Below are 17,441 nucleotides of genomic sequence, written 5' to 3'. Positions count from 1 at the left end.
AACCACCTCGAATTCATTCATGGTATTTATTAGTTCATTGTATTCATGGCCCTGCGGCTCCACGCTCGCTAAACCTTTCGAAAACTAAGGAGGTTACACCCAGCGAGTATAACGTAGCAACCCTTTCTTGTCCGATAGTGCTCAATGTACATGCCAATGGCTGCTAATGGGGATCGCAGCGGGCGCATTGACTAAAAGCCGAATGCTGCTGTCTCTCATTCCCCATTAGCAGCCATTGGCATGTACATTGAGCACTATTTTTTATTGTTAAACAACGCACAGAAGAAATCTCTCACCGACAACACCTTGGAGGTCAAATGTTATACCTATTTCGGGTATGTGCCACTGGTGGTTACGTACTACGCGAGACGCACAAGCCACGCCATAAGGAGCCTCGCCCCTAAAGGACTCCTGCCGAGAAGCCGTGAGCAATGTGGCACGGCATGCGGAAAAAAAAGCTGAAACAGTTCCTGCGGAGAAATCGCAGATGCTGTTACAGAGCACCGAAAAAACGAGGAAAAAGGCTCCAACCAAGAAGCCGTAGACGCTGCGGCATAATAGGCAGATAAATTGCACTGAAAAATCCGTGGCAACGAACCGCGGACACGTCGACATCGTTCAGAGAAGAACTGGCTGAAAAAAAAATAGATGTGCAGTAGCCACAGGCCAGGTGGCACGCCACGAAGACCAACAGGCAAGGGAAGTTTAGAAAGCATGGTTTACTGACCCCACTGCCAGGTACAACCAAGGACTGGTTACACGAAATGGGTCACTTCGGGAGGACTTGCCGCTGCGATAAGGAATCTGCGTCCAGGCCAACATCTGGAAATGAAATTGAATTAAGAGAATTTGTTCATCGTCTAGCTGGGTAATAAATTAAGTCAGAGCAATGCTAAATCAGACAATGTCTATCGTACACGAGACGCCATGGACGCTACATTGATGCATATTAGGTCGACGGGAAACTTGAAGCAATGTTTGCTTACAGAAGGTGCAGGTTCATGAAGGCGGAGGAAAGTTTACGTAGTTTTATGTTGATTGCAAAAAAAAACAAAAAAAAACAGGATTGAAGTTTTTGCAAAGGTGCATTAGTTTTACTTTTCTGGCAGTGTGACAAGTAAATCAGTTGTCAGTTTAGCGCAGGTAGTTTCTGGTGCTGTCCCCCGTTTCGCGAGTGGGTTAAGCTACGATGACCCCAGTGCAAACGTATGCACCTTTGAAGACGCGCTTCAATCAAGTTTTCAGAACGTGTGTGAAATAAGGACAAAGAAGAAGCAATAGAGTAAACAAAACAAGTACTTGTTTCCTCTTTTGTGTTCCCTACCGATTTAACATCAATTTCTTTTTAACATTTTAAAGCCCCTGGATAACAGTAAATTCTCGGTAATTTGACACTTTAACTGGGAAAAGCGGACAGCTAGGAAAAGCGGATCGCTGCTCCCGGGTAGCTTATGCACTGTTTAGTGGCATCAAAGTCCCCTTATTTCTGTCCCAGTTGGAGACGCGCCATGGACGCCTCCGGGAGCAGCCTCGTTTCGCAAGCGCTCTGGCAAAACTCCTGTTTCTGACTGTTTAAGTCATTCAATGGCAACTTGAACAAATGTGAAGCTTTCTACGGAATCGACCGCATCATCTGAAGTGATTTCAAGTGAGTGCTTTGTAGTTCGCATCCACGAAGATCGACTTTTTGGCAGCGTTTGACTACCTCGGTGGGCCTACCGGCTAGGCCTACCTGCTAGGCCTACCAACATGGTCATCCACGAAACAGAGGGAGAGGAGCTTCCCTCCGCTGAAGCTCTCGACGATGATGAAGGCAGCTGGCATCAAGTGTATGCCAGGGCCAGAAAGCCCGCTTCATCTTCGAAGAAATCGACGCCTGACATCAACACTTCGCAAGAAGAGTCACAGAAAGCTCTCCTATCGACTCCTCGCACTGCCTCCAGACCCCATCCACTTCCAGCGGACGACTACAAAAAAGTTCTGCGAATACGTGGAGGCCTCAGCTGTGCTGACACTCCACTTCCGAAGCTCATCCATTCCGTCCTAAAAGCGGCAGCGCTCACAAGATCCCTACATGACCAATACCACATCAACTCTGTAAGCAACACTCTGCTCGTAAGCACAGCTGACTCGGCACGCAACGAAGCAAACCACCGTATCAAATCCATCAAGATAGACGAGCGCAGCTTTGAAGTGGCCCCCCACATTACCGATTCATCGAATACCTGCCGGGGGGTCATTTGTAATATTCCTATAGAACACACATCTGAAACCATCTTGTCAAGTCTGTTGGACTATGACAGACTAGGCCTCATCCTGACCGGACGTCGCATGGGTTCCACAACGTCCATCTTCGTCACCTTCAGAGGTACGTGCGTGCCTTTCTACATAAGTTATCAGGGTGGCATTACCAGATGCGTACCCTATTGTCATAAGACGGAAGCCTGTAATCTCTGCCGCAAACTTGGGCACAGACCAGACGTATGCCCAGGCACCCCTCAGCCTTTATGTTCAATGTGTGGCATTCCGAACCCACTTCCTAATCACGAATGTGAATCTAAGTGTGTGGTATGCAACAGTGACCACCCCACCGGCTCGCCCCAGTGCCCACAGCACTCCAAGCCCAAACCAAAGCACGCACCCTCAACTTTCCAGCAAGGTGCAGCTCTCTTCCTCGACCCAAGCCCATCTTTCAAGAACGATCCTAGAGGACGCTCACCTAGTACCACAAGACAGCAAAGCCGAAAAAGCCGCAGCCGCAGCCGAAGCCGTAACAAAAGCCTTCATCAAGACCCCAGCCCTCGGACTGGCCCTGAACACGAGGTGAGCTGGGCTGATGTAGCCTCCCCTGAAAGCTCCATTCAAAAACAGCTCAAACTATTGCAGGATAAGATTGCTGAATTAAGGGCAGAAAATGCAAAACTAAGCCTAGAGCTTCAGTCCTCCAAACAACCATGTACTTCCCCAAACCTCCCCGCCTGACCTTTCACCACTACGCCTATCTCACCAGCACCAGCTCCTCTCTCAACCACCCCTATGGCTAGGCACCCCGCTCAACCACCTGCGCAAAAACGAAGAGTCTCGACTCCCACATTGTCATTCGATGAGCGAGTAGACCAAGTCGAAGCGAAACTAGAGAAGGTTGACAAAAAGAAAGAAAAAGTAACCAAACTTGAGGAAAAACTAGACAATTTTATTACCTTCTCCCCAGCTTCCTTGCAGAAGCTACATGAATCAGTGGCCTCAATACAACAAGCCATATTACCAATGCAACAAACCCTAGATAGAGTCACGCAGTGGATCGACATGGTCCATGCTAACCACCCAGAGCTTGCCCAACCTAAGCCAAATCAACTTAGCGAAAATGGTTCCTCGTAACCGCACTGGGCTTTGTGTATGGCAATGGAACTGCAGGGGGTTTCGCCGAAAAAAAGCAAACCTCCTGCAGTACATTAAATCACAAACTACCCCTCCCCCAACCATTGCGTTACAAAAAACAAATGGTGTAGTGCAGCTGCCAGGTTATAGAACGCATCAAAATCCGGCTGATGCCAAACCAAACACTGCTGTCTTAACTAAGAAGCATCTTACAGTAACCTATGCAAAATTTGCTGACATCGACATTGAGCACGACTTTCTCCAAATACTACCTGATAAACTTAACTCGCCATTCTTATACCTTCTTAACGTATATAGTAGACCACAAGAGCAAAGGCACCGCTACGATTTCCTATTTGCCCGAGCTACATCCTCGGCAGGCAAACACACCCTCCTCATAGTGGGGGATTTAAATGCCTCCCACCCAGCGTGGGGTTACACCGCATCTACACCGAAAGGTAGAGCCCTCTGGTCCCATATTCAGGCACATCGTTTTACGCTGCACAACGACCCGGAGGAGCCTACTCGTTTGAGGAACAGTGTGAACAAAGATACATCCCCCGATCTTACCCTCACTCACAATGGCCCCACAATGGTTTGGACTAACATCCAAAATAATCTTGGCAGTGATCATTACATTATTAGCACAACATTACAACTAAAACACAGACCCATTGCACCTAAACCACGGATGCTCACAAAATGGGACAAAATTAGAGAGACCCGCAACAGCACCGCTCCCTCACGTATTGCAGGCCTTACCGAGTGGACTCAAGATCTTCAAAAAGATGTTGAAATTCACACGAAAACTCTACCCCCCGACACCCAAATAACTACTCTCGACTCCAAGCTTCTCCATATGTGGGAAGCAAAAGAGTCACTTCTACGACGGTGGAAACACCAGCGCCACAACAGGAAACTCCGCATTAGTATAGCGAAGCTAGACCAACAAATCGAGCGATACACAACTCCATTGGCGGCGAAACAATGGGGTCAGCTTTGTGAAGGAATGCATGACTACATCAGTAATAAACGAACGTGGCAACTTTTTAGACATCTGCTAGACCCCAGCACTTCTCGCGCACGACACTCCCACGCTATCACTAAACTGTTACACGAGCACAGTGACCATTTAGGACAGCTGTTCGATAACCTCCGCACGTTGCATTTACCTCAGTTACGTAAGGATTCTATATCATCTTACACAGGGAAACCTAATGAGTCATTAGATGTGCCGACAACAGAAGCGGAAGCAAGGCACGCCCTTGCAACACTACGCACCACGTCGGTTTCAGGCCCAGACCGCGTTAACAACAAATGACTTAGAAATCTTCACCCTATTTCTAATAAAGCTTTGACTGAGTACTTTAACGACTGTTTTGACACGGGCACCCTTCTACCATCGCGGAAAGATGCCAGAGTCATCATCACCATCATAAGCCTGACTACGTCCACTGCAGGACAAAGGCCTCTCGCATGTTCCGCCAGTTAACCCGGTCCTGTGCTTGCTGCTACCAATTTATACCCGCAAACTTCTTAATCTTAACTGCCCACCTAACCTTCTGTCTCCCCCTTACCCGCTTTCCTTCTCTGGGAATCCAGTTAGTTACCCTTAACGACCAGCGGTTATCCTGTCTACGCGCTACACGCCCAGCCCATGTCAATTTCTTCTTGATTTCAGCTAAGATATCCTTAACCCCCGTTTGTTCCCTAATCCACTCTGCTCTCTTCTTGTCTCTTAAGGTTACACCTACTATTTTTCTTTCCATTGCTCGCTGCGTCGTCCTCAATTTAGGCTGAACCCTCTTTGTAAGTCTTCAGGTTTCTGCTCCGTAGCTAAGTACCGGCAATATACAGCTGTTATATACCTTTCTCTTGAGGGATAGTGGCAATCTACCTGTCATAATTTGAGAGTGCTTGCCAAATGTGCTCCACCCTATTCTTATTCTTCTAGTTACTTCAATCTCGTGGTTCGGCTCCGTCGTTATTACCTGGCCTAGGTAGACGTAGTCTTTTACAACTTGAAGTGCACTATTACCTATCTCAAAGCGCTGCTCTTTTCCGAGGTTGTTGTACATTACTTTCGTTTTTTTGCAGATTCATTTTGAGACCTACCTTCCTGCTCTCCGTGTCTAACTCTGTAATCATTAGTTGCAATTTTTCCCCTGAGTTACTCAGCAATGCAATGTCATCGGCGAAGCGCAGGTTACTAAAATGCTTTCATTAACTCTTACCCCTAACTGTTCCCATTCTAGGCTTCTGAAAAACTCCTGTAAGCACGCGGTAAATAGCATTGGGGAGATTGTGTCCCCCTGCCTTACACCCTTCTTGATTGGTATTCTGTTGCTTTCTTTATGAAGCACTATGGTAGCAGTTGATACCCTGTAGATTTCTTCCAGGATGTTTATATATAATTCATTGACGCCCTTATTCCGCAGTGTCTGCATGACGGCTGATATTTCTACTGAATCAAACGCCTTCTCGTAATCTATGAAGGCTATGTATAGTGGTTGGTTATATTCTGAGCATTTCTCTATTACCTGATTGATAGTATGAATGTGGTCGATTGTTGAGTAGCCTGTTCGAAATCCTGCTTGTTCCTTTGGTTGATTGAATTCAAATGTTTTCTTTACTCTGTTAGCAATTACTTTTATAAATAGCTTGTATTCTACAGAGATCAAGCTAATCGGCTTGCAATTCTTAAAGCCCTTGTCATCTCCTTTCTTATGTATTAAGATGATGTTAGCGTTCTTCCAAGACTCTGGTACTCTTCCCATCAGGAGACACCTCGTAAACAGGGTGGCTAGTTTTTCTAACACAATCTGTCTTCCGTCTTTCAGCGGATCTGATGTTACCTGATTCTCACCAGCAGCTTTTCCTCTTTGCATGCTCTCCAAAGTTTTTCTGACTTCTTCTATCAATACTAGTGGGGTGTCATCTGGGTTACTGCTAGTTCTTATAGTATTAAAGTCATGGTTGTTCCGGCTACTGTACAGATCTCTGTAAAACTCCTCCGCTATTTTAACTATCCTATCCATATTGGTAGTTATTTTGCCTTCTTTGTCTCTTAGTGCATACATTCAATTTTTGCCTATCCCAAGTTTCCTATTCACTGCTTTGACGCTTCCTCCGTTTTCAGAGCGTGTTCATTTCTCTCCATGTTATACCTTCTTACGTCGCATATCTTACGCCTATTAATCAACTTTGAAAGCTCTGCCAGTTCGAGTTTGTCTGTTGTACTTGAGACTTTCATGTTTTGACGCTTCTTATTGAGATTCTTCGTTTCCTGGGAAAGCTTGCCAGTGTAGTGTCCTGTCTAACTACCTTTCCTCCAACTTCCACTGTACACTCCGTAATGATACTCGTCAGATTATCATTCATTGTATTTATGCTAAGGTTGGTTTCCTCAGAGTCATACCAGTCAGAGCCAGAGTCATATTTATACCTAAACCGAAAAAAGCTCTCTTAATAGAAAATCTGAGGCCCATTTCCTTAACATCGTGTCTCGGAAAGACTATGGAGCATGGTATGCTTGCACGCCTCCAGAGACACGTGGAGGATAATGGACTACTGCCTTCAGAAATGATTGGTTTTAGGGCCTCACTTTCAGCGCAAGATGCGATGCTTCGCCTTCAACAGGACATCATAACTCCTAACCAGAGCGAGGATACTGGGGCAATCCTTGGTCTGGACATACATGGAGCATTCAATAACGTAGCCCACTCATTTATATATGCTGGCCTCAACTGCATTACTTGTGGCGCTAAAATGTACGCTTACATCAAAAGCTTCCTCACAGACCGCACAGCTACATTAACATTAGGACCAGAGCATTCCTCGCCCTATACACTAGGCAGCTTCAAACACCTCAAGGGTCAGTGCTCTCTCCAATCCTTTTTAACCTGGCTATGCTACCGATACCCAACGCTCTTCAACGTATCCCTGACTTGAACTTCTCCATATATGCCGATGATATCACCTTATGCGTGAAAGGAAGCTCAGATGAACACATTCAAGACACCCTACAAACAGCTGTAGATATAATAACAGCGCTAACATCTCAGATGAATCTCTATTGTACCCCGAGTAAATCAGAGTTACTCCTTCTACCAGCTCATCGTCGGAACAAACATGTTCCAATGATCGAAGTTCACATAAATGGGTGCCTTATTCCTAGAATATCACGCATTCGTGTGCTAGGTTTATCCAAAACAACCGACTTAATACGCACACACTCGAAGCTTTACGCAATACCGTTGAAAACACCCTAACCATGATAGGAAGAATCTCAGGGAAAAATGGAGGGCTCCGAGAGTCAGAGCTACTTCGTATAATACAAGCTTTTGTGATTAGTAAAATAATATACCCTCCCTTACGTTCACCTTAAATTAGCAGAGGAGGAATCGGTCATCACCCTCCTCCGCATAGTTTACAAATACGCTCTAGACATTCCAATCAATACCTCTAACGCGCTACTCCACCAGACAGGAGTCATAAATACCCGAATAAACTCCACCTCCCTCACCAATGCTAAATACAACATTCCCCAAAACATACACAAACAATTACTCATACCGCCCCGTCCTAAAAACATGCATCCGACATATCATAGAAAGCGTAGAGTCCAAAGAGCAAAAGCTCTTCAGAAAAAATTGCATGGAGCCAATGATGTGCTCTATGTCGATGTGGCAGAACACCCATCCTCCTCATCCTATGCCCTCTGTGCTGTCGACTATAACGGCAAGGCGCTCACAATGGCATCCTTCACGGTCAACTCTTCGGAGGAGGCAGAGGAGGCTGCCATCGCTTTAGGTCTATCCATCCCCAATATCACTATGATTGTGACTCCAAAACTGCCATAAGCAACTTCAGCGCAGGTCGCATCTCATCAACTGCCCTTTCAATTCTTAAGAAACATCCTCCCACGCAAGACGTTGCTCTCATATGGACGCCCGCGCATGCGGGGTGGAGTGGCAATGAGGCGGCTCATATTTGTGCTCGAGGAATGACCGGCCGAGCGCAGGCCTCTAATGGTGTCTTAGACCACGCGGCCTTTTTCAGCGCGAGAGATCGTATTTTGACCTTCCACGATATAACAAATCACTACCGCCTACAGCGCACTATATACCCCCCTTACATCATGGAGCTTCGCGCTACCATGAAATACTATGGCGCCAGTTGCAGACGCGTACTGTTCCTACCCCATTTTTTCGCCATCTTATACACCCTGCAATATACCCCTCCCCTTTGTGCACTTTCTGTCAACAAAGAGCTAACGTAGACCATATCATATGGGGGTGTATTCGAAACCCACCACCCGATTCTCTACACATTAATAGTAAGGAGAAGTGGGAGGCTGCTATGTGCAGCTCGGTGCCCGAGGTCCAGGACCAGATCTTGGATTGGGCCAAGAGGGTAGCGGAGACCTACGCTGGGTAGCCTCCTCTGACACTCCACCACACCTTTCCCTTTTGGCATAAAGTTTCTCTCCTCCTCCTCCATCCCAGTTGGCCAAAACGCAGTTCATTCCGATGATCCACGGAGCACGCCGAGCGCAAAGCGGCTAAAATATCCGACGCAAAGAAACAAAAATAGCATTCGCGGACAGCCAGAACGACTGCGTGCGGCCGGAAAGGCGTAGTCGGTATCCACAATCTCGTCTTGTTTCGGAATAAGGTATGGGTTCGTGGCACGTTTCGGAATAGAACCCGATGGTTAACGTCGTGAAGGACGTTACGAATGACGAAAACTGCGACTTTCACGCACCTTTGATGCAAAATATTTTCGGGATTTCCGTATCTATGAAAAGTGACGAAAGCGCATCGATGTGATTGACATTTGTGTATTGCTTTCGCGATACGCGACTTCTCACTATAAAAAAGAAGTGATCTTTCAGTTATGTCTTTAGATAGTGTGCCTATTTCACCTCGCTGCATTTTCAGATGAAAGTGAGTTGAAAACAGGTGAAACACAAGTCCATATACATATATATACGTCTTCATCACCAAATACATTGCAACAGAAGGTGACGAAAGCTCTGTTGAAATTCCTACGCGACACCGACTTGAACAAGCGACTGTAACAGCAATGTCACACACAACTAAAGACAAGACTAGACTATTACTGAGTGTGCGCGCGTGTGCTGCCGAATGTGCTGTTTCTGTCTTCCCTCTCTGCTCTCTTTCATCTCCCCCATCCCTTTCCAATGCGCAGGGAAGCAAACCGGCGGCCTATAGGCTGGTTAACCTCCCTGCCTTTCTTTTCCCTCTATTTTCCTTCCTTCCTTCCTTCATCACCAAAAGGGTCGGCCACACGCTCGCGCATTTTCTATCCAGGTAGAACAATACTTACCTTATAAGGCTTTCAGAGGCAGTGAACAAAGAAAAAGCCCGTGGTTCTGAAAGCAGAAATGAGACGATTGTTAGAGATTGAAAATGAACGAGAGAAAGCGCGAACTCACCATGGCTGTCGCTGGTGACGAAGGCGTGGTCTACAAATCCGTAAAGGCAGGCAGTGGGCCAAGGAAGGCGTGAGACGGCAACTAAAATTCAGCTTGGAGCACGTCGAATTTCACTCAAGCCCGAGCAGCAACAATAAACGCGGCCGTGAACTCGTACCGTGGTCACCGTATCTTTTGTAAACAAAAAGAGACGCTTCAATTTCATTGCACATGTCAACATCGCATATGATAAGCGGGTAACCAGTCCAAGTCTTGATAGGTTACCGCGGCAGCTCTGCAAAGACGCTGTTGGTACCCGAGAACTTCGAGTAAGATCGGATTAGTAGCGTACGAAGTGGAACAGCCCACATCACATTTATAAGAAACAACACAAGCCAACAATAAAAATTTTAAATCATGCAAGCTTACCTACACTTGCACTACAAACACTAAGCGGATCAACAATAATCAACTTTGTCCCGATGAAGAGAATCGGGAGTTCCAGGATGAATACTTGGCGTAGTCCCCTGCGCCACTTGTACGGGTGTTTATTAACACGGATAGCCAGAGCGGTGCGTTTGGACTTTGTGTTAGTTTAACGTTTTTACAGCCAGTGTAGGTGGTGCCACTTCTAATAAAATCTTTTATAACAGGTTTGTGAGTGCTCGCCAGGTTGGATGGAGTGCTCATTCGAGATACTGAGGTCTCACGAATCAAAACCACCATATGGTGACGAGGCAAGTTGTAGCGAAGGAACTCCAGATTTGTATTGATATTCATGGTTGATTGAAAGTGCACCTATATCGAAAGACTACACAGCTGTTTCCGTGTTTCGACCCAATTGGGCTTGTGCTGCGCTGGACAGCGGTTAGACATGCCGAAGAATTCAATCTTCTTGTCCGAATGCGTCCTGGCCAGCTGTTTGTCACCGTGGAGAGTAAATATACGTGAGTCATTTGGTGCCGTTCCAGTGGCATGTGAATCCAGTCGGTCATTCAACATTCTTGCTTTGTATTTACGTAATCATTCATTCTGCGACATTATACCTGCTACTCTTGATATACAATCCTAACTTTGCCTTCCCTTATGAAGAGCACAGTTCTAAAAGAGAATTAACGAGAAAAAATTAAAAGAGAAAAATTAATAAAAAGAGAAAATTAATTAAAAGAGAAGAAGAATTAACGCCCCACATCTAACCAAGTTTCTTGCCACAAACAGGGCAATACGTCAAAACCGGTGGCTCTGGCTCCAATGCCACTAGGACTGCAGAAGGTTCAATTGCTGAGTGGCATTGGCGAGGCTGGAAGCCACGGCCACAACTATAGTCACGCTCTCGTTCACTCAGAAGAACGTAGACGAAGTGATGCCATGCGAGCCGCTCAACTGCGGCAGTGACCTATGAATCGCTGCTTTGTCGCCGCTCCATGTTATGATAGCGTTTGAGACAGGACCGACCCCGACCACACTAGCCCCGTTCTTTTAAGGCAAAATGTGGTTGACTTGAAAAGCTTGAAACTATGCGACTGCTCGACAGCATCATTGATCAGCACCGAGATGTTATTCCTCACTCTTTCCCGGTCAGCAGGCGTCATTTTACCATGCGCCGCGTGCAGAATACTTGGCCGCCATATTTGCGCGGCGCTACCACTAATCTCGGCAAAGTGACGCACACGGATTTAACACAGGCGGGAACGATGGATGCCCCTCTTGCACTCGTATCCACATCCACATTAAAACGCTCGTTGCGTAGTCTCGTCGGCACTTGATGAGGTGCTTAGATCCACGGGGCTCTGTCTTACACTTGCTTGGAAACTCTCGCTTTCATCTGCGCGCCATTCACAGTCGAGTTTTCGCCTTTCACTCGTGCGATCTCATGCGTTGCCATCGTTAAAGACTGTCCATAAAAGCGGTGGCACTGCAGACATTTGCACTGTGAGATTCATAGGAATACCCTTCTCTTGCATCGTCGCCTTCGGACTAACCTGGCCGCTTCTATTGTCCAGCCAATAAACTTTAAAAAGCAGACCTGCATGACAAGCCATTAACTTAATAAATGTCATCTCCATCAAATTGTCTACAGTTGTGGTGACTGTTCTTGCAATGGTATGGACGGCTCGTATCAGTTGTTCCGAGGCTCTTAACGATTCTTTCTCGCCCCATTGCCGTTCCTGGACACTTTCAATCCTTGTATCAATACCTTGGTACTGCGCAAGGTTATAGGGCTCTGGAGTTTATGCAGCTCTTCTGTACACTGATGCAGCGTAATTTCAGCATACAATAATGCAGCGTAGTTGGTGTCGAGCTGGTCAGATTTTCTGGTTTCTTATCACGCTGAATTCACCACTGTAAATACACTGCGTGCTAGTAAATTCCCTTCTAACAAAAGCACCGCACTTCGCACTCGTGTCACTGACAGGCATATATTCTCTACTCTCCACCTCACTCTCTTATCACGAGTGGCTGCACAAGCAGAAAATGGTTGCCCATCTTATTTCACCATTTAAGCTTGTAATTTGGAGCGTGCATGTCGTCACTATGGCCCTGCACTATTATCTCGTTTCACTATCCTATCGCCACAAACTCGAAGGCTTCTCGACACCTGAAAATACGACCCAACATGCAGGAATTAATTATTTACTGGCAAAATGAAACCCACCGCACAATTTTCTGTTCATTCTTGAAATGGAAGGACGTGGGCTCGGCACGTCGACTTGCCATCCCGTTTTACGACAATCTTGTTGTTAGGCCCGCACCGACCCTCGGCGGGAGCAGCCTAAACGCTCCTTGGCCTTCCCAGTGAAGCTCGCAAGAAAATGTTCCGTCATCACTGTGGATCCTCTTCTTTGAGATAAGCCAAAACCCCTAACTACTGTCGTCATGGCGTGTGATCCCCCAATTCCATCGTCGCTGTTACGCCCGCCACCACACCCGCTCGTGAATCCCTTCGCGATAGACCATGCGACTTGATGCTGTACGCCTTCTGTTTGCCAAGGGCTTTCTCGCCAGTGGTCGCGTATAAGCATAGCTATTTTGGTGCACCATGATGCGATCAACGGCTCCACTGAGCGGTTTTACATGGACTCCGTATTGCTACGTGTAAATCACTTTTTTTTCACTGGAAGAAGTTTAAATGGCTAAAATAGAGACAGTTGGCCTTTAAGCAGCCAGAGGTTCGACACATGTCATGCTTTGGGCATACAATCATTACAAATTGGCTTGGTTGGTTCTTAACTCGGTGAATTTCCCATGACAAGTGCAGTTCCACCTCAATCGCGCGCGAGTACCCGAATCGGTTCTGAAATTTGGCACATGCAAGTAAAGCAACGAGTCAGACAAGACTTTAGTAACCGATGAGTCCATTCGCCATTTTTTGCAGTGTGTGTCCTACTTCCATCGCTGCGCAGAATTTCTTTGGGCCATATTCAAAATTGTAAATGTCACCATAATATCGCTATTGGTACACGCTGATGCGATGGTTGTCGAAGGCAGGCATGTTGTCGTGGTGGTGACAGGATGTGACAGGTTACACCACGTGCCGAGTGACACATTCACCGTGAGTCTTAGAATGCAGTCCTTGCCCTCTGAACTCTTCAACGTAACTACTTGTCGTTAATCTTTCAATGCTGCGCTCTATCAGCTAGAAAATGAAACAAAAACACTTTACTGCATTTGGTACTGTCCTCTGCAAGCCCTTCTCGAAGGCCACACTCATATATCGCATACGACGGATTATCCTCTCGTACCTACAAACTGCAATTGCTTGCGACAACACGAGAAGACGGCCGGCACTATATGTACGCCATTTTCAACGCTCGTAAAGTTTCCGCGATTTTGTAATGGCAGGCTGGCTTGGCAAACAATCTTCTTTACCATTGATGAAGTGAAGCCGTCACCTTCATAGCCAATGCTGGTACTTCAAAAAATTAATCACCGATCCGGTGAAGCTGTAGCATTTCCGAGAGCACTAAGTTAACGACGATAATTCGGTGACGCCCTCATGACCTCTATCGCCTTAGATGCGACAACTTTTACTTCTCTCGAAACAGTAATACCGCGAGTCTTTCGTCCTCCTAGCTTGACTTGCCATAAACGTATTTCACAACACAAAGCAACAGTCATTTCCCTTTTCAGAACATCGTTTTCCAGAGTCAAGTCAACACATTACGTGTTACCAGTGATGACGGCTCGCAAAAAAACACTTGTGAGTTAACCTCTTGCAAGTTTCTTGTAATGCGTGTCTGTTGTGATACGCAACAACAAAGGTACCGCTACATATTCAGGCCAAGGTTAAAGTTGAAGCTAGTGCAAAGAGCGCTCATCCAAGTTACCACTTATTGTATCCGTGTTAGTAATACCCCCTAAAACAAAGAAGAAACAAGAGGAGCACAGAAGTAGTACAAGTAGGTCGGCAAACAACTCAATATAAACGCGCCCTGTTAGTAGCAGACAATCCCTACCTCGTCCGCGGCGGTCGAGTCCCAGACACCTTTGTTGCTGCTGCGCAGCAGTAGCGGTGCTGGGCTCGGTAGCGGCCGCGCTCTTATCAGCAACGACTGATACGTCACTTAATCATCGCCAGAAGCGCCACGTATTGCCGAGCATATCATGTTGTCGCGTGCTTGGCGTTGAGGTGGCACAGAAGCGCATGCGCATGAGGGCGTAAACAGAGAACTATGGCTGTGGGCTCTGGCGTGGCCACAAGACGCCATAGAACGTCGTTCATTTTACCGCGGCGACAAATTGGTTCGAATATCGACGGCTCAAGCTGGTTACACCTAGACGCAAGGTCGGAGACCATCCACTTTGAACAGGATTAGGGAAATGCTTGTGGCCCGAAAGGGAAAGAGAGAAGAAGACTGTTTGAGCTCAACTGACAATCTGACTTAAAAAAAAAGCAGAAAGAGAAAGAGAGAGAGAGAGAAAACAAAAAAAGGTGGTGAGATTCTCGTCGCCGGCATTTGCCGGGTATCTTTAGGACAATTTAAATATGCGCATAATCGCTTAATGCTCGCGATTATCATGACTGGAGAAGGAAAGGTTTCATGGTGAAATGTATGCGCGTGCGTGTCTGTTTGTGTGTCTTTTTAATGCGTTGCGTGCAGGGGCCATTGAAACAAGGTAAGCCAACTTAAAAAATGAACATATATTTACTGCTAAAGCAAGTGGCTTGTCACGCGTGATATACCAGTGCTTCCTCTATTTTTTGAATGCTAGCCAGATGCACCCAATGCAGCCGTTCATTACTCTCTCCTCTAGCCCTTTCCTGCTCTCGCCCATTGCCGAGCCTTCGCGTGGGCTTTGCGGCCACGGGGAAGAGAGATGTTCATGCAGTGCCTCACCACGAGAGTAATATAAAGTGTTTTTGTTCAGTTGTGTACATATCCGTGGGGTGGTGTCTTGCATTCCTCCTCATCACAATGTTGGCGGTCACGCTGGCTCTGTAAGTGCTACGATGTTTCGAGCTAGCGTGTCGCCGTTTAAGGTGCTATGCGGGCAACAAATGGGAACACGTCATGGTGACACTGCTGCAAAACTATAGTCGGTGACAATCTAAGAATAAATGCAAGCTCCACCCACGATTCCGCATTGCTTCTATTTTTCATGCCTCCGCGCTACAAGAGTAGTAGTTCCAAAAAAAAGGACAATAATTTTCTCGCATACAAATGAACTGCGGTACACTTTACTTTTTGTGCTTAGCTTCCCACCGACTGTAGTGCTGTGAGGTGGCGGTGGCATTGCTTCCAGCCACAAAGAAGGAATACGATGGAAAAAACCTGACAGACGCATAGCGAGCTGCCGTTCGTAGGATATAGGAGTGGGAAACACGTACTTACATCGCATTTCCAGCGGAAACTGCTCGGAAGCACGTGTGATGCATGCAGCCATGCCCCTCTTGTGGCGTCACCCCCGACCACTCTCTGAACTAAGGTGCAATGGTGGCTCCCGTCGAAGAGCGCGCGTTTGCACTGGCATTTAATGAAGCAGAGGAGACAGTGAAAATGCAAATGCATGTCTCAGCAGTGACCCACTGGAAGGTGAGGAGTCACACTGCTAAGCTCGAGGGCATGGATTTAATACTCGTCGTCTGCTGAGGTCAGCGCACATGTTCGCACGATTCTTTCCTCACGCTCCATTTTCTACAAAAGAGCATTTGCGCTCCGTTTGTTAATAATAATAATGAATTGGGTTTAACGTTTCAAAACCTGGATATGATTGAGAGATGCCGTTATGGGGAATGGCTTCGGAAATTTTGACCACTTGGGGTAATAACGTGCACCTTCACTTTAGGACACGGGAGTTTCATGCTTTTCGGTTCTATCTAAATGCTGCCGGGAACAAAACTCGCACCCTGTGATTCGTTGGTTTCCAATTAAGCTTTGAATAACACAAGTGGCCTCAAGCGTTACGAAACTTGAATGCAATACTAATTTCAAGTTGCGAGCACGTTCTTCAGTAAAAATGTTGATGAACTCCAGCTCCTGAAACTCGAATTTAATATTATACTCGCGTTTTAGGAGCGCGATCAGACATGACCATAACAACCTTAACTATAACCACCGCAACCACTGTACCACTGAAGCGGACTGCGCAATGTCTCTCAAAGAATCGGGTTTGAACTATAAGGTAAAAACCATGACCATAACAACCTTAACCATAACCGCCACAACCACTGTACCGCCGAAGCGGACTGCGCAATGTCTGGTTATGGTTAAGATTGTTATGGTCGTGTTATAGTTCCAACCCGATTCTTTAAAAGACATTGCGCCGTCCACTTCAGCGGTAGAGTGGTTGCGGTAATTATGGTTAACATTGTTATGGTCGTGATTGGTTGCAGGTTAGACCCGAGCCGAGGTGATAGCATTTCGATGGAGGTGAAGGTGCCATAGGCTCGTGTACTGTTAGATGTCAGTGCAAGGTAAAGAACACCAGAGGGTCGCAATTTGCGGAGCCGTTCACTACAGTGCGTCCCATAATCATGTCAAGGTTTTGGCATGTGAAAGCCCAGATATCACGAAAAAGAATGTGCACGATTGTTAATGCACTCCAGTGATGTTTTGTAGCCAATCTTCAGGGAGTGGTTAAAACCTCTCTGAAGAGGCGCGAACCAGGAGCAAAAAAATAGGCGGCCAGCCAGTTCGAGACCTTAAATGGCCTCTAAACCACCCAAAGGTCGACTTTAAGTTGCTATGGGGAAGATTCGCACGAGTGTACAACGACAATGGACTCGTGAGAAGTTCTCTAAATGGTGCCGTAATAGGCTCCCAACGCAACGCTTGGTGGCACTGCTACTCTTGATAGTCAGCGCCATCCCTGGCAGAAAAAAATTACGGCATGTTCACGGGGTGAATGATGATGAATGAGCGAAGCTCCGGAGGGATTCATCGGTAAACTGTGAATCTTCCGTGTAATTCGCCCAGTCGATCATCATGTAAAGACGTGAGAAACGCTGTGTGTGTATATACACAAATCAACTTTTATTTGTTCTTAGACGATGGATGGCTTGCGATGTCCCTTCATTATGACGGCTTTATGGTCTGTGAAATGAAGGGAGAGCGGTTCCTGTATGGGTTGCAGTGGGCAATTTGCAAATACTAGGTCTATGCATGTTCCTCGGATCGTGGTA

The 17,441-nt window shown here is 46.6% G+C and overlaps 1 long non-coding RNA gene across 1 annotated transcript; it reads right to left on the bottom strand.

Annotated features, from left to right (window-relative positions):
• Positions 1-701: 701 nt before the first annotated feature.
• LOC142785143 (uncharacterized) lies at positions 702-10,712 on the bottom strand. The gene is made up of 3 exons (XR_012888862.1): positions 9,839-10,712; positions 9,730-9,775; positions 702-822 (listed from the first exon to the last, which is right to left on the bottom strand). It is a non-coding gene; the product is annotated as an uncharacterized LOC142785143 (long non-coding RNA).
• Between the last annotated feature and the right edge of the window lie 6,729 nt (positions 10,713-17,441).

The sequence above is a fragment of the Rhipicephalus microplus genome, unplaced genomic scaffold, assembly GCF_043290135.1.
Source record: "Rhipicephalus microplus isolate Deutch F79 unplaced genomic scaffold, USDA_Rmic scaffold_18, whole genome shotgun sequence".
Classification (NCBI taxonomy): domain Eukaryota; kingdom Metazoa; phylum Arthropoda; class Arachnida; order Ixodida; family Ixodidae; genus Rhipicephalus; species Rhipicephalus microplus.
The sequence above is the reverse complement of the archived record's forward strand: the minus strand, read 5'-3'. Positions and strand labels throughout refer to the sequence as shown.